The 26467-nt window shown below is 47.6% G+C and overlaps 1 pseudogene; it reads left to right on the top strand.

Annotated features, from left to right (window-relative positions):
• The first annotated feature begins 5904 nt into the window (after positions 1-5904).
• LOC136488069 (probable LRR receptor-like serine/threonine-protein kinase At3g47570) lies at positions 5905-14190 on the top strand (annotated as a pseudogene).
• The last annotated feature ends 12277 nt before the right edge of the window (positions 14191-26467 follow it).

Genomic DNA, 26467 nt, shown 5'->3' with positions numbered 1-26467 from the left:
GGACGTGTAGAATTTCTAATCCTTGAAAATGTTTTTCGAGCTTTCGTATTTCAGCACAGTAAGCGCCCATGTTTTCTTTAGTGCAGTCTCAATCTTTGTTGACTTGATTGATGACTACTGCTGAATCGCCGTAAACGAGTAAACGCTTGATTCCAAGGGTAATTGCCACTCGTAGCCCGTGGATGAGGGCTTCGTATTCTGCTTCATTGTTTGTAGCTTGCCATAGTATCTGAAGGACGTACTTGAGTTGTTTTCCGTCTGGAGAAATGAGGAGAACGCCTGCACTGGCTCCGCCTAGCTTAAGTGATCCATCAAAGTACATCTTCCAACGATCAAGGATGATATTTGACATAGGTTGTTGAATTTCTATCCACTCGGCAACAAAATCAGCCAGGGCTTGAGATTTAATTGCCTTCCGTGGGGTGAAATCGATGTTAAGAGCACCAAGTTCAACTGCCCACTTAGATATGCACCCTGTTGCGTCTCTATTGTGTAGGATGTCTCTGAGTGGGAAATCTGTCACCACGGTAATCTTGTGGCTTTCAAAATAGTGGTGAAGCTTGCGTGAAGTGATCAGTAGGGTGTAGAGTAGTTTTTGTACATGCGGGTACCAGATTTTTTATTATGACAGTACTTCGCTGATGTAGTATATGGGGCGTTGTACTTTATATACACGCCCTTCTTCTTCTTCTCTTTCTACGACAATCGCTGTGCTGATCACAGTAGAAGTTGCCGCCCGCAATGTACAGCATCATGTCTTCGTATTTCTTTGGAGGTGTGAGAACGAGCGAGGAAGTTAGGTATGCCTTGAGCTTCTTGAAAGCTTCGTTGGCTTCTTTTGTCCACTCAAATTTGTCTATCTTCTTTAGCAGTTTAAAGAAAGGTAACCCTTTTCGCCGAGTCTTGATATGAAATGATTTAGGGCCGCCATGCAGCCTGTTAGCTTATGCACATCTTTGACACTTCGAGGAGGGCCCATCTCTGTTATGGCTCGAATTTGCTTCTTGCTTGCTTCGATTCCGCGATGACTGAACAAGAATCCGAGTAGTTGTCTTGAAGGAACTCCGAATACACACTTGTTTGGGTTCAATTTTCACCTCCATCTTTTCAGGTTTTCGAGGTTTGCTTTAAGTCTTCAATGAGTGTATCCGGGTTCTTTGTCTTTACTACTACGTCATCCACATATGCCTCTACGATTTCGCCGATCTGATCACCAAGGCACGTTTGGATAGCTCTTTGGTAAGTGGCACCAGCATTCTTGAGTCCAAATGATATGGTTTTGTAGCAGTAGGCACCAAATGGAGTGATGAAAGATGTCTTGCTCTGGTCTTATTCCTTTAATGCGATCTGGTGATATCCTGAATAGCAATCAAGGAAGGATAATAGGACGGATCCTGCTGTTGAATCAACTATCTGATCAATGTGTGGTAGTCCGAACGGATCTTTCGGGTAGTGTTTGTTGAGATCTGTGTAGTCGACACACATGCGCCACTCATCCGTATTCTTTTTCTGTACTAGGACTGGGTTTGCTAGCCAATCTGGATGGAGGATTTCTCTGATGAATCCGGCTGCCATTAGTTTTGTGATTTCTTTTTTAATTGCTGCCTTCTGTTGGGTGAGAATTGTCGTAGTCGTTGCTTCACAGGCTTGGAGCCTTCATTGATATCAATTCTGTGCTCAGCCAACCCTCTTGGGACCCCTGGCATGTCGGCCGGCTTCCAAGCGAAGATATCTTTGTTGTCCCGAAGAAAATTGGTGAGTGTGAGTTCCTATTTTGCCGAGAGGTGGGTGCTGATGGTTGCCGTTTTGGAGGGATCACCGGCGCCCAGGTCGATTTGCTTGACGTCGGCTTCTTTTGGTGGTGCTAGGATGTAGGTTTTTAGCCGATATCTCTAGCTCTTCTGGGCTCATTTCTGCTGCAATAGTGACTATTTCTTTTCTTCCATCGGTGGCCTGTGCTTTTGCTGCAATTTGGATTGCCTGAACATCGCAGTCAAAAGTGCGCTTCAAATCACTTCGAAGAGAAAGGACACCGTTAGGCTCTAGCATCTTAAGCAACAGGTATGGATAATGCGGTATCGCCATGAATTTTGCTAGTGCTGGGCGCCCGAGGATTGCGTGATATGATGAATCGAAGTTCGCAACTTTAAACTTGATGAACTCTGTACAGTAGTTCGAGGGAGTCCCAAAAGTAACCGATAGAGTGATTTGTCCAAGTGGCATTGCTACCTTGCCGGGTACTATGCCATAAAAAGGTGTGCTTGTTGGTGTAATCATCCCGGTGAGTTGTAGTCCCATCTTCCTTAAAGTTTCTGAAAAAATGATGTTGAGTCTGGCTCCCCCGTCGATTAGTACTTTCGTGACAGTCATACCGGCAATAGTTGGATCTAGAACCAATGGGTAATGGCATGCGTTTCCTAAGCTAGTCCATTGGTCTTCTCTTGAAAATTGGATTGGATACTGTGACCAATTGAGATATCTTGGTGTAGCCGGTTCTGCTGCCATGATGGTTCATAACGCTAGCTTTTCTTGATGTTTGCTTCTGGAATCTGGAACCCTAGCAAAGATTACTGCTACAGTCCCCTTGGATTTTTGGAATCCCTTGTCTTCGTGGTTGTCTTCTTCTTTTTTCTGATTACCTTCTTTGGTATTCTCCTTACTATCTTTTCTTGTGTATCGATCTTTGAAGGTGTAGCAATCTCCGATGGTGTGATTTCCTTTGGGGTGCAAGATGCAACGCATGTTTCAATGTCGTCATACCTTCTGGGCTTGGAAAACTTCCTTGATTTGTCAGTCACTGCTACGGTGTTGTCTGGTCCACGTTTTCTTTCCTGTTGTCTGTTGTTTCGATGATTTTGCTTGTCCGGGTTGTCTCGATTGTTTCTATCTAGGAATCTTTCTCGTGTCTTTTCTTCTGCAGTAATCATCTTTTCTACTGTTCGTCTGAATTCTTCATTGTTTCTTAGGTTTTCTTTGCAGAAGTCTTGAAATTGCCACCTAGCCATGATTCCGTGAGAGAAAGCTTCAATTACTTCTCGTTGGGTGATGTCATGTACTTGAGCTCGTAGTTCGCCAAATCGTCGATAGTAATTTTTGAGACTTTCACCTCCTTTCTGCTTGAGTCCTTTTAACTCTGCGTGGGTGATTGGGTGTGTAATGATACCCGCAAAATTTTCGCAGAAAGCTCTTTGCAAGTCCTCCCAATTTCTGATTGATCCTGGATTCAATTTGTCAAACCATTGAAGTGGCATGGTTTCTAGGGCCATGGGAAAGAACAAGGTCTTGATGTCATTGCCTCCTCCGGCCAATTCAATCGATTGTGAGTAAATCCTGAGCCATTGCTTTGGTTCGGTCTTGCCATTATACTTGGAGTGGTTGGACGGCTTGAACTTGTGAGGCAGTCGTATTGAAGCAAGTCTGTTTGCAAAACAGGGGAATCTATCGTGCGTTCTGGCTTCTATGTATTATGATTCAGTGCCCCCTTCTTGTCAACTGTTGTCTTGGTGAGAGTAGTTTTGCGTGGCTATCCGAGTAGGTGCTTTGCTTCTGGCCTTTCTTGGTTGTTCGACTCGGTCGTTTTGACTATGGTTTCTTCTGCTTTCTTTGTTGTGACTTCCACTTGGTCCAAGTCTCTCGAAAGTGGACTTCCTTTGATTTTGATCTTCCTGCTCTTGAGATGTTGACCTGTCAGGTAGTCTTGAGCGGGCCCTTCCGTCGTGCGTTCTTAGGACTGTTGATCGGAGGAAGTCCCGGAGCTGTTCTTGTTTTTCACTAGGATGTGAAGTCGCCCTGAGTTCTTCTAGTGCTTCTCGGATCTTATCGTAGGGTGTATTCGCCACTCGTCCTTCTTCGACCTCTCGCTCTGATTTTCTTCTATTGTACTCGGCTAGGTCTGACTCATATCTGATCCAAGCTTCCTTGCGCTGCTTAGCACGGCGTTGACGTCCTTGTTTCAATTTGTTCTTTCTCTCTCTGGCTTGCCTCTAACTCTCGGTCTCACCATCGTGCCCCTAGGTAAATGGTGATATGTTGGACTCAGATTCATCTGAAGACCTGACGTCGGGCGCTTCTGGGGGGACCAATGGTGATCGAGGACGGCGAATCATGAATACTTCTCGAGCGTGAGTTGTTCTGTCATCGGTGTTGGTTTTTGTACTGTCAGAGTTGTTGATAACTTCAGTAGAGGCTTCTAGGTCGCAGATCGAGTCTCCTTCTTGGTAGGGTAGAATTATTGTTGTCGCATTGTCGACTAGTTGGGTGCCGCTATCCTTAGGAACGGAACCTGGCCAGTGGACGATGCAGTCTTGAGATGTTATAGTTAAGACGAGACCTTCCTGGGCTCCTTTTAGTGGCATTCTAAGCACCAGATTGGTGGATTCTTCGGGCCGTGTCTGATAAGATGTTGCCATGTTGTGGAGTCCGAACGGAAGAGGACCCGACTTCTTTAAAGTACTCTGAGTGTACTCCGAGTTGTATTCTTGATAGGTTGATGTCTTGTTCCGGAACCTTGTCGGAAAAGAACTCGGTTTTCCGAAAGAACTCGGATAAGACTCCATCTCGGAAGCGGAAACTAAGTTTGAATCGGATGCGTGAAGCCACGAAATCTGAGTTGGATCAGACATCGCGAGCTGCGCGAATCTTCCAGCAAGTTGATCTGTCGTAGTTATCGAAATAGAATGGTCTTCATGGTGATCCGAATTTTTGAGGAGACGGCTTTGGAGCTTGCCATTGTCGTCCGCCTCGTAGATCCATGAGCCGAAGATGAAGGTTGATCCCGTCGAGAAGATCATGTTGTCGAGGTCCATCGAGCTCTCGGATGCAAAGTCGCCGAAAGCCCCTACCTGGCACGCCAGCTGTCAATGTTTGACCACCGATAGCCTGCCACGGGGGTACCCGGGGCAGTATGTTCGAGCTTCAGCGTATGCGGAACTCGACGGTTAACGCAAGAGACAGTCGATTTATCCTGGTTCGGACCCTCGATCTTTGATCGAGTAATAGTCCTACGTCTAGTCGGCGTTAGCCTTTGCGTTGGATTGATTGTGAAGTGTTATGTTGTAAAAGTCTAAGTCCCTTCTCTAGGAACCCTGCCCTCCTTTATATAGTCAGGAGGTCAGAATCCTAGTCGGTTTACAATGAGAGTTTCTAGTAGGATTACAGAATAATATTACTACTAAGATTACATGGAAAGAATCCTAGTTAGACTAGATCTTCTCTCTTTATTGCGGGGTATCCTGTGGGTCCCGCACCGACAGATACGCATGCCATTTGTCTTTGAGGGGTAAACAAATCCTCCCATGCAGGCTGCTGTCTAACACAGTAGCTGACCTGCTTCCTCATCATAATTAATGGTAAATAAATGCCCATTCGTTGACCCAAAACTTTGACCAAAGTTCACAGTTTCGGGTTTGGTTTGTAACTTTTTCAGTAAATTTGAAAAGGATGCTGATCGAATAACAGTAAGAAAATGTCAATAAAGCATGACATGAAATGTCCTGATGTAATGCCCTTCAACACTTTGTTTACACCTATTAAATTGTGCAAGTGCAACTCACATCCAGTATAAGAGAAGGCCCGGTGCTGCTGTGTTCCTCCAAAGTTTCTCAGAGAAGCCCTGTGAGTGTAGCTGCATGGCTGTACACTTCGTCTTTTTCTCGATTGTCTGCATATCTTAGACTTTCTTTGGGTTATTTTGATCTCACTTGTTACTAAGCCTTCTATTTGAGACAGGACTCCAGTCTGGCGTCATGAGCAGGCACTTGGTACACTCCAAATCTTGGTTTTTATTTTTTGTCTTGTATTTCTTTATCTTAGTTTTTCTTCATGCAAAAGCGAGCCTAGCTAATGCATATGTAATTTGTTGATGTTCTTATTTATGTAGTTAATCACAAAGACTGTAATTATGGCTGCTAAGCAACACATGAAATTTGGCATGCTCATGCCATGGGCCACAATAATATTGCTATTTTCCTGTGGAGCTGGAACCATCAACTGCAAGACCCTCAACAGGAATGACACTGATTTCATCTCCCTCCTTGACTTCAAGCGCGCAATCATTAACGATCCAAAAGGGGCGTTGAGCTCATGGAACACCACCATCCACTTCTGCAGCTGGGAGGGAGTGGTGTGTAGCCAGACACGTCCAGAGCGCGTAGCGATGCTGAACCTGTCCGGGCAGGTTTTGGATGATCATATTTCTCCTTCCCTAGGGAACCTGTCATACCTCATTTCTCTTGACCTCTCCATGAACATGTTCTCTGGCCACATACCTCCTCATCTCGGCTATCTGCAGAAGCTCAAGCTTCTTGAGCTGGGTAAGAACTCGTTACAGGGAAACATTCCGGATGCAGTCACAAATTGTTCCAGCTTGCTGGTGCTAGACCTTCAAGGAAACTTGCTGGTGGGAGAGATCCCCAAGAAACTAGCCATCCTGTCCAAACTATTAAATTTGGTTCTTCGCTCTAACAACCTCTCAGGGACCATCCCACCTGACCTAGGTAACATCACAACCTTAGAGCAGGTCTTTCTTGATTCTAACCAGTTCCATGGAAGCATTCCCAAGGAGCTTGGCAAGTTATCCAATATGTCGGACTTGTCGCTTGGTGTCAATAGGCTGTCGGGTAGAATCCCAGAAGCACTCCTCAATCTCTCTTCGCTACAACAATTGGCCATGGCAGGGAATATGCTACATGGTCCATTGCCATACAAAATCGGGAATTTTGTCCCTAACCTCCGATTCCTTTACTTGGGTGCCAACATGCTGGGAGGTCACATCCCGGAATCACTAGGCAACGCATCAGAGCTGCAGGATATAGGATTGGGGTTTAACTATGGCTTTACAGGCAAAATCCCTCGTTCTCTTGGTAAACTTCGGAAGCTCGGAAGGCTAGCTCTCAATCATAACAATCTTGAAGCAGAAGATAGCCAAGGCTGGGAATTTCTAGATGCATTGTCGAACTGCACTCTTCTTGAGCTGCTTCAACTCACTGCAAATCAGCTACAGGGAGTACTGCCGTATTCTGTTGGTAACATTTCCACTAATCTTGACCGCCTCACGCTTGCAGCCAACATGCTATATGGATTTGTCCCATCAAGCCTAGGAAACCTTCATAAGCTAACTTTATTAGACCTATCGAGAAACAGTTTTACAGGTCCTATTAATGGATGGATTGGAAATATGGTTAATTTACAAGGTTTATACCTTTACATTCCAAATTTCATTGGTAATTTTTCAAAGCTGTCAGATCTGATTCTAGAAGCTAACAATTTCCATGGTCCCATACCGTCAAGTTTAGGAAAACTTCAACAGCTCTCAGATTTATACCTCGGTCACAACAACCTCGAAGGCAATATACCAAAAGATCCCATTGCAGCCACAGTTGTTCAGTGTTCATTATCCCACAACAATCTGTAAGGCCAGATACCTTATGTTGGTAATCTTCAACAGCTCAACTATCTGGATCTTTCATCCAACAAGCTTACTGGGGAAATTCCACCTTCTCTGGGCACTTGCCAGCAATTACTAACTGTCATAATGGACTCAAACTCTCTCTGGAAGAATCCCTGCATTTTTAGGTCAACTTGGCAGTTTGACAATGCTCAACCTTTCTCACAACAATTTCTCAGGCTCGATCCCAATTTCTCTAAGCAAACTACAGCTTCTTCCACAATCAGATCTGTCACACAATCACCTTGACGGTGAAGTGCCAACAGAAGGGGTATTTACAAACACTACAGCCATTTCACTTGAAGACAATTGGCAGCTTTGTGGTGGTGTACTAGAACTGCATATGCCTCCATGTTGGTCCCTCACTGCCCTGCACAGGTAAGCTGCACAGGTAAGCTTACCAGCACACATACTCACTCACTATGGCTAGAGGTAGAAGAAGGGGTGAGCACAGACACATACATAGCACAAGCACCAGCGTTGGCCAGAGCTCTGCTTTCATTGCATAGAGGTAGAGTATATACAACTCATGTACCAACTATAAGGTACACATGAGTATGGCTGAGTACAGCCCCAACTACTCCTAGTACTAGCAGTACAATTTCTATCTTAGCCCACTACTAAGACATGGCTGATGTTGATGTATTAGCTACCGACTAATGTACCAGTGGTGGCCTATTGCCCTACTGCTACAGCAATTAGGACAACAGAGAATGACCTATTGCCAAATCTGTTGTGCAGCAAACAAAGAGTGAGAGGTCAGCAGCAAATTATGTCTTACAATTCTTTCCCTAATCCTGCTGCTAACCCAAAACCTTGACCTCATCCATGCTAATCATCTTCCTCAGCTCCATGAACCGCAGACGCCCGAGTGACTTGGTGAGGATGTCAGCGAGCTGTCTGCCGGTCTCGACAAACTCGATGACGATATGCCCTCCATCGACGCAGTCCCAGAGGAAGTGGAACTTGATGTGATGTGCTTGCTCTGGTCGTGGAGGATAGGATTCTTCGCGAGGGCGATGGCGGGCGGATTGTCCACCATCAAAGCTGGCGGGTGAGCTTCCTCGCCGGTCAGCTTGCCCAGTAGCCAGCGCAACTAAACAGCCTAGCACGCTGCCATGGCCGCTGCGACGTACTCCGCCTCACACGTCGACAGCGCCATAATCTTCTGCTTCAGCGATTGCTAGGCATTGGGGGCTGCTCCAAGGAAGACAAGCACACCAGAGGTGCTCCATTGCCCGTCGATGTCGCCCGCCATGTCTGCGTCGCTGAAAATAGTGGGCTCCGACTCACCTTCCTTTGCCTTGGGGTGCCTCACTGAAGACCGTGAGCCACAACCCACCCTTGCCGCCACTCTTGGGGAAGATAATCGCTTGATCGAGCGTCCCCTTGACGTAGCGCAGCAGCCTTTTCACCGTCGTCCAGTGATCCTCATGCGGTTCCTCCATGAACTGACTAACATACCCGACCGCGAACGCGATGTTCGGCCGAGTATGCGTGAGGTAGCGCAGCCCGCCGATGATGCTTCGGTTGCGCATCGCGTCCACCTTCGCTGCCATGTTGTGCTTGGACAGCTTCAACCGCTCCTCCATTGGAGTTGCGCACGGCTTGCACTCCGCCATGCCGCTGTGCTCCAGCAGCTTCTCCGCATAGGCGCGCTGGCCTAGGGAGATGTACTCCTTCCCCTGCCTCACCTCAATGCCGAAGTAGTAGGAGAGCGCGCCGAGATCACTCATTTTAAAACGAGCAGCCATCTCGTGCTTGAAGCCATCAATGTCCTCCGCCCACACTCTGGTAGCACGTCGTGTCCACCTTCACCACCATGCTGTGCTTGGACAGCTTCAGTGGCTCCTCCATTGGAGTTGCACACGACTTGCACTCCGCCATGCCGCTGCGCTCCAACAGCTTCTCCTAATAGGCGCGCTGGCCCAGGGAGATGTGCTCCTTCCCCTGCCTCACCTCAATGCCGAGGTAGTAGGAGAGCATGCAAAGATCGCTCATTTTGAAACGAGCAGCCATCTCGCGCTTAAAGCCGTCAATGTCCTCCGCCCGCACTCGTCCCGCTTCACCTTGTAGACCCACTTCAACCCAATCGGCCTGTAGCCCATCGGTGGATCCACCAGCTCCCATGTCCCATTGTCCTCGATCGCCCTCATCTCCTCCAACATCGCCTGACGCTAATTAGCGTCGCTTTGAGCCACTGTGAACGGCGGCGGCTGCTCTGCGCTGACAAGGAGTAGTTCTGGGTCATCCAGAAGCCGGCTAGCCAGCCCAGGATCTCCCCCTTCGCCGACAAGGTTGTCCACCCACCTGAACCAAACCTCCTCGTCATCATGGAAAGCATCCACGAACTCGTCGATGTCGGTGGGTGGTGATGCGAACTCCAGTGGGGGTGTCCCCTGTGCTACTGTCGTAGGGGACAGTGGTGGAGGTGAATGCGCTGTTGCTGGTGGAGACTGCTCTCCAGCAGCAGCCTGTTCTCCAGCAACATGCTCTCTAGCTCCATATCTCCTCCTCCTCCTTGGATCACCAAGTGCTCGACAGCATATGTGCTGCTGACACCAGTAGCTTCCCCGTCACCTTGATCCTCCCAATCCCAAGCAGCCATCTCGTCGAACACTACATCCCTAGAGACCACCACCCTGCCTCCCTTGGGATCATAGAGCCGATAGGCCTTGCTGCCCTCCTCATAGCCCAACAGCACCATGGGCGTGCTTCTGTCCTCCACCTTGTCGAGGTGGAGCTTTGTGTTCTTGACATGGCCAACGTAGCCAAATTTCCTGAGGAAGGACACATTCGGCTTGCGTCCATGCCAAGCCTCGAACGGCGTCTTGCCCTTCAGGGCCTTGGTAGGTGCATGGTTGAGGATGAACACCATCATGGTCACCGCCTCTCCCTAGAACTCCCTCAGCATCTTCTTAGCCTTCATTATTGACCTCGCCATGCCGACCACTGTCTGGTTACGCCTCTCCACCACGCCATTCTGCTGCGGCGTGTACGACACGGTGTGGTGGCGTACCACACCTTGATACGCACAGTACGCTGCAAACTCTATAGAGGTAAATTCACCGCCGTGATCAGTCCGCAGCACGCGTAGCTTCTTGCCATTCTCCGCCTCCGCGCGCGCCTTGAACTTCTTGACCGCTTCTGCTGCCTCGGTCTTGCTGGTCAGAAGCTGCAGCCACATGAACCGGCTACAGTCATCCACCAGCAAGATGAAGTACTTGCGCCTGCTGTGCGTCGCTGGCGTGATCGGCCCGCAGAGGTCACCATGGACCAGCTCGAGGGCCTCTGCCGCATGGTACATCGCCATCTTCAGGAACGACAACCTTCTTTGCTTCTCGGCCAGGCAGCTGTCACACAGCTCGCCTGTGTGCTCGATGTGAGGCAGCGCCCAGACCATCTTTTCCAGCTTGTCGAGGGCGTCGAAGCTGAGATGGCCATAGCGGGCGTGCCACAGCCACGACTCCTTCGTGCATTGCATAGCCAAGCAGATGGGCTTCTCCACCTTCAAGTCGAGTAGGTACAGCCGGTTCTGGGACCTCTTCATCTTGGCAAGAAGCCGCTGCTCCCGGTCCCTGATCCTAAGGACACCGTCCTTGATCAGCACCTCGCTGCCGCGCTCATCCAGCTGGCCAATGCTAATGATGCTTGAACGCAGCTGCAGGATGTAAAATACATCCATCAGCGCGTGGTGCTCGCCGTTCAGGCACCTAAAGATAATGGTGCCGCACCCTTGGATCATCACCCTTGAGCCATCACCAAACTTCACCGTGTCGGTCACGTTGCCGTCGAGCTCGGAGAAAGCTACCTTGGAGCCCGTCATGTGGTTGCTGGTGCCGGAGTCTAGGTTCCACCGCTGCTGCTGCTCGCCGCCCACACGTCCGAGGTGGACTTGGGCGCACGGTTTGTCGAGGTTGACAGCCTTCAGAGCCTTCCCATGGTCCTCCACCACCATCACCTCTCCTTTCTCATTGGCCTCAACGTCGTGTAGTGCACAAAATATCGCCATCAGGAGAGTGGCCTCATCATCATCATCATCAGCCTGCGCCAAATGAGCCTCAACCTTCTTCTCCTGCTTGCGATTTGGGCACTCCTTTACCCAATGGCCTGTCTTCCCGCAGCGCCGGCAGGCTTTGGGGTTGACCTTCTTCTTCTTCTTCTTCTTCTCCGAAGAAGCCTTGCTACGGCGCTTGCCATCGCCACCGTGGCTGGAGGATGCTTCTTCGGACTTCTTCTCCTTCATCCGGGTAGCTCACTCCTCTGTCAGCAGCAGCTTGCCGCTGTCTGTCATTGTTGTGGGCTGCTCCATGCGCTTGTCCACCGCCCGCAGATGGCCTGTCACATCCTCAATGGTGAGGGTGGACAGGTCCAACATCGTCTCTATGGAGAGAGTGATCTGGATGTACTTCACTAGCATGGAGTGGAGGTAATTGGAGACCGCCTCTTCTTCGTCGATGGTGACACTGTGGCTCCCCAGTTTGCTGATGAGCGATTGTAGGCGGAGGGAGAAGTCCTCCACCGACTCACCATCCTTGAACTTGAGGTTGGCATACTCCTGCTTCAGCAGCTGGGTCGTCGCCTTCTTTGCGCGATCAGAGCCGATGCGCATCGCTGCAATGGCCTCCCACACCTCCTTAGTAGACTTCTTCGCCCCTAACAGCTCTCGGTACTCCGCAGGCACAGCAGTGAGGATGGCCTTTAAGCGCTGACATGTCATCTTCTTCTACATCGTTGTCCTTGTCGATGATGTTCCAGAGCTGTCGGGCTCTGAGCTTGACTTTCATGGTCACCGCCCACTTGCCATAGTTGGTGCGAGTCAGCTGTGGCCAAGTAGTGCCGCTGACCTCCCACACCATGCGCACAACGACCTCCTATCGTGGCTGGGCAGCCCTAGTAGCACTGCCGCCTCCCGCAGCTCCACTGTTGTCACCCGTCTCCGAGCCAGGTGCCATCGCCGGCGATTAGTCCGGCGATGCAGGTGAACCTGTACGGCTCCGATGCCACTTGTTGGTCCCTCACTGCCCTGCACAGGTAAGCAGTAAGCTTACCAGCACACACACTCACTCACTATGGCTAGAGGTAGAAGGAGTGAGCACAGACACACACACAGCATAAGCACCAGCGTTGGCCAGCACTCTGCTCTTTTGGTTTGTGGCAATTGAACTGCCTGTTTTCATTGCATAGAGGTAGAGTATATACAACTCATGTACCAACTATAAGGTACACATGTGCATGGCTGAGTACAGCCCGAACTACTCCTAGTACTAGCAGAACAATTCCTACCTCAGCTCACTACCAAGACATGACTGATGTATTAGCTACCAACTAATGTACCAGTGGTGGTCTATTGCCCTACTGCTACAGCAACTAGGACAGCAGAGAATGATCTATTGCTGAATCTATTGTGCAGCAAACAAAGAGTGAGAGGTCAGCAACTGATTATGTCTTACACTCCATGCCTCAACCATACACAGAAAAGAGTTGGATGGCGACACTATTTTTTAAGAATATCGATCCCCATAATAGGTAATGTGTCCCTCACATTGGTAATATATTTTATCATCTCAAGAAAGATGGTGCCAATAGCAAGAGCACGGTTGTCGCCATCTTTTTTAGGTAAGCAATTTCCTAAAGTTTCTTACAAGGATCTTGCTCAAGCCACAGAGAACTTCGCAGAGTGTAACTTGGTTGGGAGAGGAAGCCATGGTTCAGTGTACAAAGGTAGGCTAATAACTCCGGAACCCATGGCTGTGCCTGTGAAGGTTTTCGACCTTGCCATGGAAGGGACTGATAGGAGTTTCGTATCAGAATGCCAAGCTCTGAGAAATATCCGGCACCGCAACCTTGTTCCAATTCTAACCGCATGCTCAATGATCGATAACATGGGAAACGATTTCAAAGCTCTAGTCTACAGGTTTATGCCCAATGGCAGTCTGGATACCTGGTTGCACCCACCTGGCGATGGAAACCCTGTGAGTAACCTGGATCTATCACAAAGATTGAAAATAATTGTTGATATAGCTGATGCACTACAATATATACATCATGATTGTGAGACTCCCATTATTCACTGTGATTTGAAGCCCAGCAATATTCTTCTTGATGACGATATGGCTGCTTATTTAGCAGACTTCGGCATCGCAAGGTTCTACCTTGAATCCAGATCACCGGCAGTCATCAGAGATTCGACATCAACTGGCACAATAAATCTAAAGGGGACAATTGGGTACATTGCTCCAGGTAACAAAAGACATAAAGCTGTAACTTTTTTTTTGTGATAACAATATAAAGACGCAGTCATTTAGATCAACTATGTCATACTAAACTGTGCCTTTTTTTTCTCGTATTGATGTTCAGAGTATACCGGAGGCAATTACCTATCAACTTGTGGAGACGTGTACAGCTTTGGGGTTGTCATGATGGAGATGTTGACAGGGAAAAGGCCAACTGATCCTCTCTTCTGCAATGGACTCAGCATCACCAGCTTCTGCAAGACAAGCTTTCCTGATCAGATACTTGGAATAGTCGATTCTCATTTACTAAAAGGATATCAGGAGTATGCTCGAGGAGCGAATCCGGGAGACGAAAACAGAGTCCTCCGGTGCTTGGTGGCCCTGGTGAAAGTGGCACTTTCTTGCACTTGCGAGGCCCCTGCTGACCGAATGAACATGAGAAAAGCAGCTGCAGAATTGCATGAAATCAAAATGTCCCATTGTATTGGGGGTGGAAATGGAATGGTGTAATGCGGAGTACGTATGATTCATTAGTTTATCACACTGGTTGCAATATATATATGCGCTTGTGGTATTGCATCCCTATCTGTTTATATTCTATATTATACGGTAAGTTACGTGGTATAGTGGAATATCTGCCTGAGAAGAAATGCACTCTGGCGATACGGAATCTTTAATACCATCACTCAGCAGTCAGTACACACATGCCTGCGTTTTTCTTTTATGAAGGAAGGTTTATTAAATTTTCAAGTGCAATGCATCAAGGTGATATAAAGACTTGAAAACAATTCTTCTGGCTTTTGCCTTACAAGAGACACAAAGCCATCAATACAAAGACACATTCACATATTAGTGACAATCAATTGAAGACCCATGTACCCAGGAGAAGATATTCTTGGCTCCCTGCACTAAACGTCATGAAGCCATCACAGATTGTTGTCTTGTTGGCTTGTTGCGATACAAGGGCGTAGAGTTTTGTGTAGCCAATAAAAAAGAAAAAATTATCTAAAAGAAAAACGGTTATGGTAGTTGGACCATTAGATTTTGCCGTAAGCCAACTTCCCGGCCGGTCTCTGGCCCAGCTCGACGAGGAGACGCATTGGTCTGTACGGTACACACCATCCTTTGACGCCAAAGGCCGGATTGAGTCAATGCATAATGGTCATCACGCGAATGGAATCTTGTTTCTGTAGAAGATGAATATATTTAGATAACTGATTAAAGGAGCTGTTGGAGGTTATTTTTTTTTATCAAAATCTCTATCGGTAATGCTTCGCGTCCATCCGTCTGGACGGACCACCCTGTCCGCGCTGTGCGGCGTGCGCCCCTACCCACGCGTATTTGCCGCCTCCACCGTGTCTCCCGCCTAGACTCACGCCTCTGGCGGCTACGCTCCATCCGCCTGCCGCGGCCATTGCCGAGGTCCGTACCGATGATGAGCTCTGCATCGACGACCTCCACGCCACTATGTGGCATCGAGCTCCACGCCAGCGTCAAGCTCCGCGTCAACGAGCCTTCATTTGCCCAAGCAACAAGTAGATGAGCATATGTTGCAATCATATATTTCATGTGTTTCAAATGTATGTTGCATATGTTTTATCTGGATGTTGCATGTGTTTCATCTAGATGTTGTAAAAGTAGATCTAGTATTGCATATGTTGCAATGGCTATACACGTATGTTGCAAGTATATGTTTTAAATGTTTCAGTTGTTTCATACGTATGTTGTAAGTGTATGTTTGAAATGTTTCAGCTGTTTCAGAAGCATGATACAAGTATTTTCATTTGTATGTTGCAATAACTATACAGATATGTTGCCATTTTTATTCAAAATTTTAATAATAGTCGTTCCTAAAAAATTTTATGGATCTGACCCTTTTGGTCGCGCCAATGCCGCTAGCGCGACCAAATAATGCTATCGCGCCACATGCATTGGGACCGCAACATCTGCTACGTTAGACGGCGTTTTCGATGTGGAAAACCTTGTCACGCCACTCCTGCTGGCGTGACAGCTGTCGCGCCACCGGCAGTGGCGTGACAAGACTAAACCTTTAAAAAATCATAACTCTTTGACACGACGTCAGATGAAGATGAAATTTATATAAAAATTGTAGCTCTCGATGAGATCTACAACTTTCTAGTTTTGAGTTTTTTCATCTAGAGACGTCAAGATGCTAAAAAAATAATATAAAATTTTAGGAGCATAATACCGCGCTTATCGCATTAGACAAATAATATCTTTTCTATATAGTGTGAAATGAAGATACATTTTACACTAAAGTTATAGCTCAATAAGATCTACAAGTTTATAGTTTTGAGTTTTTACATTTGAGATTGTTAACGTACTCTAAAAATTCATATAAAGTTTTCGCAGCATATTAATCATGCACTCGGTCTTGTCGCCCTACTAAAATTATACTTTTCCATGTTTGGTGTCAAATAAAGATACTTTTTATACTAAAGTTGTAGGTAACTATGAGATCAACAACATTTTAGTTTTGAGGTCTTTCATTTGAGATCGTTAAGATAAAAAAAACAAATTTAAGAGCATATTAATAGTGTATCAAAGCTTATCTTTTTAGAAAAATCATGTATTTCTTTTTTGATGTTCCATAAAAATAGTTTTTGAATGAAAGTTGTAGATCTCATTAAAAGCTACAACTTTAATACAAAAAGTATCTTCATTTGACATGATACAAAAACGATATTATTTTTCCAATATGACTAGCGCTAGTACGCGATTATTATGGTACTGAAATATTATATTATTTTTTGAGCATCTTAATGACTCTAAATGTGAAAACTCAAAACTATAAAGTTGTAGATCTTATTGAGAGCTACAACTTTGATGTAAAAGGTATCTTCATTTAACACCATACGGAAAAGATATTATTTGTCTAATGCGATAAGCACTATTACGCGGTTATTATACTCCTAAAATTTTATATTATTTTTGAGCACCTTAACGTCCTCAGATGAAAACACTCAAAGCTAGAAAGTTGTAGATCTCGACGAGAGCTACAATTCATATTAATTTCATCTTCATTCGACATCGTATCAAAGAGTTATGATTTTTCAAAGATTCAGTCTTGTCACGGCACTTCTGGTGGCGTGACAGAATAATACTGTCACGCTGGCAGTAGTGGGATTTTTCACGTCGGAAACAACGTCTAATGTGGCGGATGTTGCCTCGCCAATGCATGTGGCGCGACAACATTATTTGGTCACGCCAGCGGCATTGGCGCGACTAAAAGGGTCAGATCCGCAAACTTTTTTAGGAGATATTATTATTAAAATATATTGAATTAAAAGGATTAAAAATAAAAAATCTCATATGTTGCAACCGCCGACGGATGTCGCACATGAGATGAGACGTTATGACGGATGCATAGTGCGGTAGAGGATGGTGCGCGACGGGGCAAGGGGCACAGCGGAGACAGAGCACGGAGGATGGGGTATGGCGGGGGATGGCGCCGCGATGGGGAAGGAGCACCGCGAGCTGGCGCAGCCAGGATGGGACGTAGGCGTCGGTGCTGCGTTCGAGTTGCGGGCGCTCGCTAGAGCGGGATGGGAAGCGGGGCGAGGGTGTGGTGTGATGCGGGCAGAGGTGCTACGTCCAGGACGCAGCGCGCTGGCGTGGGATGGGATGCGGGCGGGGCATGGGATACGATGCGGGCAGGGCGTGGGAGGTGCGTCTGGACGCGCCGTTCGTCCGGATGTCCGGACGCTAGCCGCTCCCAATCTCTATTCGTAGCAATTAGAAAGGATATAGAGATTTTAGAGTTGCTTTAACTTTGAGGAATTCACAAGGTTTTAAAGCTTAGCTATTAATAGTCAGTTTCCTTCCTCATACTCCTAGATTTTAGGGCCTGTTTGTTTCTTTCTCTAAACTTTAGAGCTCTAAAAGCTTTAGAACATTTTAGCTCAATTTTGAGATATAAAGTTTTAATATGAGATGGAATAAAGTTTAAATTTAACTTTGGACTAGCTGTTTAGAGAGTTTAGCTCTAAAATTTAGAGGAAATGATCCAAACAGTCATTAGTCTTTCAGCATGGAAATGGACGCACGTCACTTTCGATATGGTGCAAAATGTGCCTAAACAACCAAGCTCTGTCACGTCGGCATCTGCATGCCAACATCAACATGAAGATCGAAGCAACGGATTCATTATAAGCTGGCAACTTCGGAGTGACTTTCAATACTGAAGATATGGCAACAATTTTGAATTCAGATGTCAAATATCTGCCAGAAGAGTGGAAACTGAAAATTTAGGCCGAGAAGAGCACACGACTTTTTTTGAGATGTTTTTTTTTGAGAATTAGATTAGAAGAGTGTACTGGATCGGAGGCCCTATCGCAAAACTACGGTGATCATGGCCATCGGCCCATAGGTGAACACGTTTTCATACTGGGCTGCAAAGGGCAGTTGGGCCAAACCAAGTATCGGCCCGCATATATAGTAGGCTAAGCCCAATGAAAATGCGTTTGAAAAAAATCTCATGCGAATGTCCACTCCGACCCATCATCTATCCCCCATCCAAGCCCAACGATCACTTCGGCGGGGAGGAGGGTTGGCGCGGCGCGGCGGACGGTGCAGTGGTGGCGGAGGGCTTGGCGCCCTGGCTGGGTACCGAAAGGGTGGTGGACCGATGCTGCCTCCACCGCCGGGAGCGAAGGAGGTCTACATGTAACACCCTAGTGTTAAGCATTGCATTTGGCACTTGCATTCATGAGCACAAGCATCATCCAAGCATTCATGAGCATGAGCATATGAAATTTCATCTTATTCTTTACATATTATCACATGTGATGTTGATTATATACATGCATATGCTTGTGATCATGTGTGACCAATGCAAGAGATGGTTGTGAGGTCACAAAAACACCTTAGACATGTCTAGGATGGTAAATGGAACAATGTTTGTATTCATGACATGGGCCAATTTTGCTTCTAAGTCCTAGTTTACTCATAATGTCATTTTTCATTATTCCTACTTTGACCAAAGTTGAACTATAGCCTAGAGTATTTGCATGGCAGTGCACCCTTAATAAAAGTTGTAGTACTTGACATGGGTAACAAACTTTGTTTTAGGTCCATGAGCTAATTCAGTGCCTAACATAGTCAAAAATAGCTCCAAAGTAGCAATAAAATGTTGTTTCTAGACTTCGAAATTTTGTTGTCAAAATGCAGATTTCAGTTTCAAGTGCACCACTTTGGAGCTCTGTAGTTTGAAAACCATAGCGATTCCGGCAATGCTTCTTAAAGCAAAGTTGGAGATCTCACATAGCTCTACAACTTTCACCAACTTTCACGTAAGGCTCTGGGTTCACTGCAAAGTTGGCCATTCGAGCAACATATTCTAGCTGAGACGGAGCAAATTGTATTGGATGTAACTTGACGGATATTGGAGTTTTCGGCTTGCACCGGGGAAGTCGGAGAGTCAGCACTGTTTCCAACGAGGGCCGATGAAACGAGCATATCGCGATCAAAAGAGAGATATGTTTCCTTTCTTTTGGATTGCATTCAAATCAACCCTTTAGGCCTCCAAAACACCTGTGGGCTGGACCTGGTTAAACACCAACGGGCCCTGTGTCCATAGTTGTATCATTTCTTCCAAGACTTTGTTGCGAACAAAGAGCGACTGAGTGTCCTGTCCCATGGTAGTTAAGGCAAGGCCAGAAATCTGTTGGCGGCCTAGAACATGAACTCGTGAAATTTGGCCTCTGACGGACTAGGATCCTATGGGTTCCCCACGGGGCCGACTACCTAGATGGGCCTGGGTCGGCCCGTGGTCTACTTCAAGGACACGAGACAAGATGGTGTATACTCCAAGATATCAAGGACCGACCTAGTCGGATTCTAGGAAAATTAGCCTCTGTAATAGAACTAGAACTCTTCTGATTGTATCCGACTAGGACTTTATTTATGTGCCTGCCCTCTGGACTATATAAAGAGAGGCAGGAGCACCCCTTGTAAAACATATCATAAAAAGCAACCCAGCGCAAGGCTATACGCCTAACTGGACATAGGGTATTACGCAATTTAGCGACTTCAACCGGTATAAATCACTGACTTCGCGTTTACTATCGAGTTTTGCATACGCCGAAGCCCACCAAGCATCGTCCCGGGTAACTCCATGATGTGTTGCCGATCATCAAACACCGACAGTTGGCGCACCAGGTAGGGGCTTTCGGTTAATTTGCGATCGAGAGCTCGATGGACCTCGTCGTCAACATGATTTTCCTGGAGGGGTTGACTTTCGTTTTCGGTTCTGGATCTGCATGGCGGACAGCAGCGGCAAGCTCCAAAGTCACCTCGGATCTTGGCAGATCAAGATGTTCTAGCAAATCCCTAGGGTGCACGGGAAGATCTCGTCGAGAAAATCATCGAGTTTTCAATTTTCGGTCCTACTCGGATTTGGAATCAGCTGAAGCAACCTGAGTCCTACTCGGATACGGTTACCCCGTTCAAGTCAGACTCCAAGATGGCCGGCATCCATGCCAACCGCCCAGTTCGATTCCAACTCGGACTTAGGAATTCGGCTTCTATCTACCAGGAGTCGATCTCAAAGCTTATGAAATCATATCAGGAGATCCCCTCTGACTGGTGCTCAGAAGGGCTTGGTTTTTTCCACCACACCATAAGGCAACATTGTGCACTGGCCAGGAATCCGGCCATTCAAGGATTCATCATATTCATCTCGGCTAATTGGCATGATGGGGCAGTTGCCGTTCCAAGTTGGCACAACTCTCCCTACCCTTGAGAAGGAAGGCTCCACTGAAATTTTCTCTGGCGCATGAACAGCCGAGTCGGGCACCAATAGTACCATCTGCTAGGGTCATAGTCGAGAAGTCTTCATGCTCCCTCAGCCTCCGCAACGTCCAGATATCAATTCAAATGATGAGCCGCTAGAGGCCATCTTCGATGATAGTGTCGCCCCAAACGGAGAACCAGAGGTAGACAAGGCTATGCGACTTAAGAGAAACAAATACAAGCAAGCACGGCGCAATCACGCTAATCATCGCAAGGAAGCCCTTGAACGTTATGAGGCTGCTCTCAAGAATTATGAACAAGAAGTTCGCCGTAAGCATCTTGAAGATTAAGCTGCTCAAGAGCGCATTATCCGGGAGCGGGAAGAAGAAGCAGCGAATAGAGACTGCGAAAGAAGACGCTTCACGGAACCTTGAGCCTAAGTTCCTTGAGGTTACGGACCACAGGGTTTATAATTCCCCATACGCCAACGTCCTCGCCATTGGCAAATGAACTTGCAAACATTCCCAATCCTACTCCGGATCAGCAACGTCTCAAGGTTGTGCTGCAGTCCACGGCCTACAGTTGAATGGGAGAAATTTAGCATCCATCGCTAACCCTTTGCAAGGGGGCTCTACTCGTCCAGAACAAAGAAAATCTGTTCACGAATGAATTGGAGACCCCAGTCAGAATGGGGAGGAGCCAGTCAGCAGCATGCCAGTCAGAATTGGGGTAGCAGGGACAATCGCCCGGCTTAACCTGGCTAGAGGCGACCTACGCAACCGACTCAGCAATCAAGAAGGAGGTGCGCAGTCCGCTTACAAAGCACCCAATACACAAGATCGCTTCCCCTGCTTCTCCAGCCGGCTACGTGCTATTTCTTTTCCCCACAGGTTCAAGCCTACCAATTATTCGAAGTATCATAGCAAGACGAAACCATGGCAATGGCTCCGCATCTACTCAACAACTGTGGAGCATGCGGGCGGGGACAATGATATCAAGGCTCTTTTTCTGCCAATGGCACTTGAAATAGTACCTTTGTCTTGGTTTGACAAACTCTGCCCAAGTTCTGTTGATTGTTGGGAAGGACTCCAGAGGATGTTCCCTGAAAACTTCTCAGGAGTACTGACTCGACCGAGTACCCGGCATGAACTCAGTAACTGTAAGCAGCAGAGCAATGAAAGCTTGCGCGAGTACTACCGGCACTTCGCCGAAATCCGCTCGACTGTGTTCGACGTCTCCGAGAGAGAGATGATCGAATTTCAAGACTTCATCAAGGCCAGACCGGAGACTACAGAGGATTTCCAACGCGTTGTCGAAGGAATGATTGACTCGGAAGAGCGCACGCGCAAAAGGTTCTCGATCATAACTGCCAGGATAATCGCGGTAATGATCCAAGAGGCAAGCATGGTGGGCAGTCAGGTAAAAAGCAAGGGCCGGACAATACTGTCGCTTCCATGGAGATGTCGCAGAAAGGTAGCAGGCCTAGAACCTTTGAAGACTTACTCCGCCTACCATGCCCTTTCCATCCGAGTGGAAAGCACTTAGCTTCCCACTGCAGACAACTCAAGGAGCGCGGCCTTACCCCAAAGGCCGATAAGAGTAAGCCCAAGGATAAAGATAACAATGATAAAGGAAACAATGATAAAGACGACCAAAGGGGTAGTCAATCTTATCTTCGGAGGGGTAGCCTCTTCAACGTCCAAGATATAGGAAAAGCTTACCCTCCGTGAGATTATGGCTGCTGAGTCTGCTACCCCAAAGTACCTGAACTGGTCTGAGTACCCAATCCAATTCTCCAAGAAGGATCAGTGGACTAGTTTCTCCAACGCTGGCCACTACCCCTTAGTTTTGGATTCTACAATAGCGGGGATGCAACTCACCAAGGTCGTCATTGATGGCGGCGCAGGACTAAATGTTATCTTTGTCGCTACCTTGAGGAAGATGGGCCTCGATTTTGCCGGCCTCCTTACTCCGACAGATATCCCCTTCTATGGTGTCGTACCCGGGAAGGCAGGCTATGCCACATGGACAGATTACTCTCCCAATTACATTCGGAACACCAACCAACTACAGAACAAAATTCATCAAGTTTGAAGTCGACAACTTTGACTCATCCAACCACGCTATCTTCGGACGCCCAACTCTTGCCAAGTTCATGGCAATTCCTCACTACCCATATCTACTGATCAAGATGTTGGGTCCTAATTGTGTACTCTCCTTCAGGGGCGACTTAAAGCGTTCTTATGATTGTGATACCGAAGCCGTCCAGATTGCGACAAAGGCACAACTCGCCCTTGAAGTCTAGCAGATTGCCAAGCTTGCACATTGGACGAAACCTGGGGACATGGAGATACCCACCAAGAAGACGGGAGTTATCATAACCCCTGAGGATGAAGCATTGAAGAAAGTCGACTTGGGCACGGGTGATTCCTCCAAGAAGACACTCATCAGCTCTCTCATGAATAGGAACTCGTGCTCACCAATTTTCTCTAGGACAACAAAGATATCTTCGTTTAGAAGCCGACCGACATGCCAGGTGTCCCGAGGGAGTTGGCTGAGCACAAATTGGAATTAAAACACGGTTCCAAGCCAGACAAGCAGAGATTACGGCGTTTTGCGCTAGATAAGATGGAAGCTACTAGCAGCCGGGTTCATTAGGGAAATCCTCCATCCCGAGTGGCTTGCCAACCCGGTGCTGGTTAAGAAGAAGAACTCAGCTGAGTGGCGGATGTGTGTTGATTACACATATCTCAACAAGCATTGCCCGAAGGACCCCTTTGGGCTGCCTCATATTGATCAGATTGTGGACGCCATAGCCGGGTCCGCTCTTCTCTCTCCTTCCTCAATTGTTACTCGGGCTATCATCAGATCGCTCTCAGAGAAGAAGACCGGGGCAAAACATCATATATAACACCATTTGGCGCCTATTGTTGGACGACTATGTTGTTCGGGTTGAAAAACGCTAGGGCCACATACCAGCGTGCTATCCAGGCATGTTTAAGCGAGCAAATTGGACGCAACGCAGAGGCTTATGTAGATGATGTGGTTGTAAAAACCAAAGATCCATCTGCATTGATCAACGACCTGACTGAGACCTTCGAGAATCTCAGAAAGTTTCAGTGGAAGCTCAACCCGACTAAGTGCGTATTCGGTGTACCTTTCAGACAGCTACTCGGATTCCTTGTCAACTACCGCGGGATTGAAGCTAGCCCAAAGTAGACCTAGGCGATCACTCTGATGGGACCCCCCGCACTCTATCAAGAATGTCCAGAAGCTTATAGGGTGTATGACCGCCCTTAATAGATTCATCTCTCGGTTTGGCGAAAGGGGTCTGCCCTTCTTCAAGCTGCTCAAGAAGCCATGCAAATTCGAGTGAAATACCTAGGCAAACGAGTCATTTGAGAAGCTGAAAGCCTATCTGACATGCTCTCCGATCCTCACACTACCGAGTAAAGAAGAACCCCTGGTGCTATATATTGCCAAATATAAATCCATGTTGATCTAATAGATTGGATGGCACCGGAGCACAGGTGGCTGCCTGGGGGCCCTTCGGGTGTAAAAAAAATATTTTTTCTTTTATATTATATTTCGCGCTGAAAAAAATATTTCCGTACCAATTCATGTTCACAGACGGTTTGAAACGGTTCTAGCCACGAACCGTCTACGAAAATGGTTTTTATAGACCGCTTCGCCCGACCGTCGGGGCAGGGGCTCCGCCTCGCCTAACCGCCGGGGCACGGGCTCCGTCCGGCCTGACCTCTGGGTTGGATACTCCGCTTCGCCTAACCGCCGGGGCAGGGGCTCCGCCTCACCCGACCGCTGATGCGTGGGCTTCGCCTCGCCCGACCGCTGATGCGGGGCTCCGCCTCGACCGACCGCCGGGTCGGGGGCTCTGCCTCGCTAGACCTCGCGCCTCCCAATGTGAGCCTACACCGCCGCCAAACCACTACGAGCCAGAAAGTATGACCCAAGGTCAAACTTCTAGCACCGTGCAGGGAGCGTGCGCATCTCATCATGACCCATGCCCACGATATGTCACACCAGAGAAGTCACACCACCAACAGCGACGGACGCGTGGTGACTATGCTGCCTACTCCCTGCACGGTCGCTGACCAGAACGCCGCTCCACCGTGTCGCCTGCAGGGACGGGATGGGACGCCACGACCCGCTGATGACGGCAGGGCATGGCATCAGCGGCAATCAGACACCCAGCGCGGAGCCATCCTTGTCACCCTCTACAATACCAGCAGGGCCCGCGTGAAGGAAAAGAAAGGCCCGACAGTCCGAGAGGTCATCTTCCCCTTAACATTTACCCCTCTACCTCTCTCTCTGTAACCTGCTCTTCCCCTTTGACTATAAAAGGGGAGGCAGGACGCCCTATGGAGGGCACGGCGAGATACAACTGAACACGGCTCGATACGCCCCAGCAGCATACGCACGCACCAAAGACTTGGGATCCTGATGAGTACAAGCCCGATCTTCCGAGAGGTAGCCGGTAAGTTCGATTTTGTGGAGATCTCGACGTTGGCGATCCGGCTTCAAATCAGACGCGATTCGAACCCTGCAACCGTTACACCACTGCTCCGTTGGTTATCAACCAAGCACAACTTGATTGACCTCGCCAAGAAGGCTTTTCCTGCAAGCGAATCGAAGAGCACAAGGAAGAAGGTAAAACACGCAATCTGAAATTGCAAATATGAATGACGCGAATATCAATAGAGGATTCAAGAACTCGGTTCCAAAGGACTAATCGACACAGTGGAGGAGATCAAGAACGGGGCCCTGGATCACTATAAAAGGATTTGTCACCACAGTTACAATGAACGATTCAGTTTCTCGATGGAAAACTAAACTCTAAACAAAATCCAATTGTGTAGCAGCGACGGCGGCTGTGTTTAGAGTCTAAGACTCGACCTAGGGTTGGGGACGGCCAGGGGTTGGGCGCCCACAACTTGGGCTTAAGGCCCGACATGATACATGGCCAAGTTGGCCCAAATAGGTGACGCAACACCTTGCCGTGGTCACACAGAATGATCCACGGACCTTTTGGAGCTGGGACCAGATCCAAAACAACGGCGTCGTCGTCCCCTTTCCAACGCATCCAAGAATGGCCCGTTTCGATGTCGTATGAGAAAGTTATGACCGAAACAGTGACGACGTGTCTGCTGAATCCGAGGGCGACGGGGTAGCTGAGTTGGGAACGAATTGCAACTTGGGGAAGACCATGGCGTCGGTGTGTCCAGCGTGGCGATGTCCTTATCATCCTCCCCTTCTCGAATTGGAGTCGTCCTCGACTCCATCTTGGCGATGTCCTCATCATCCCCTCCTTCTAGATTTGGAGTCGTCCTTGACTCCATCCCATCATCAGCGAACTCCTACAAAAGGTTAGTGACAGCAGGCAATGCACCAGACATAAAAGGTTGACAAAACATAGTATAACATGGTGCATCAGGATTATCACATAACTCAGCAGTAGCAGAAGTTGTAGCAAGAAAAGCACCTCCTTTTAACTTAATCCTATTATTTTTAGCAATGTCTGTTGGAGGTTTATTTTTTATCTCATTAGCATGTTTAATAATATCCGTAGGAGACAAAGGCAGCAATGTAATTTTCTTGTCCTTATGTATGATAGTGTATGTATTAGTTCTACCATGGTGTAAATCATCATTATCAAATTCCCATGGGCGACCTAACAAAATGGAGTAAGCTTGCATAGGGACAACATCAAAATCAGTAGTATCATGATAAGAGCCTGTGAAAAAGCTAATGCGTGCTGATTTAGTTACCTTAGTCTTACCACTATTATTGAACCATTGAAGTTTATATGGAGACGAATGTTGTCGTGTGGTCAAGCCAAGCTTGTCAACCAAATCTGAACTCACCAAGTTGTTGCAACTCCCGCTATCAATGATAGTGAGAACACGACAACCCTGCACAATGAGATACATGTGGAACAAATTGTGGCGTTGGATCTTCATCTCTTCTTCATGTCCCACATGTGTACTCAACACACGCTGCACAAGAAGGCTAGGGT

Source organism: Miscanthus floridulus, chromosome 10 (assembly GCF_019320115.1).
Source record: "Miscanthus floridulus cultivar M001 chromosome 10, ASM1932011v1, whole genome shotgun sequence".
Lineage (NCBI taxonomy): Eukaryota > Viridiplantae > Streptophyta > Magnoliopsida > Poales > Poaceae > Miscanthus > Miscanthus floridulus.
This window is presented reverse-complemented; position numbering and strand designations above follow the sequence as displayed.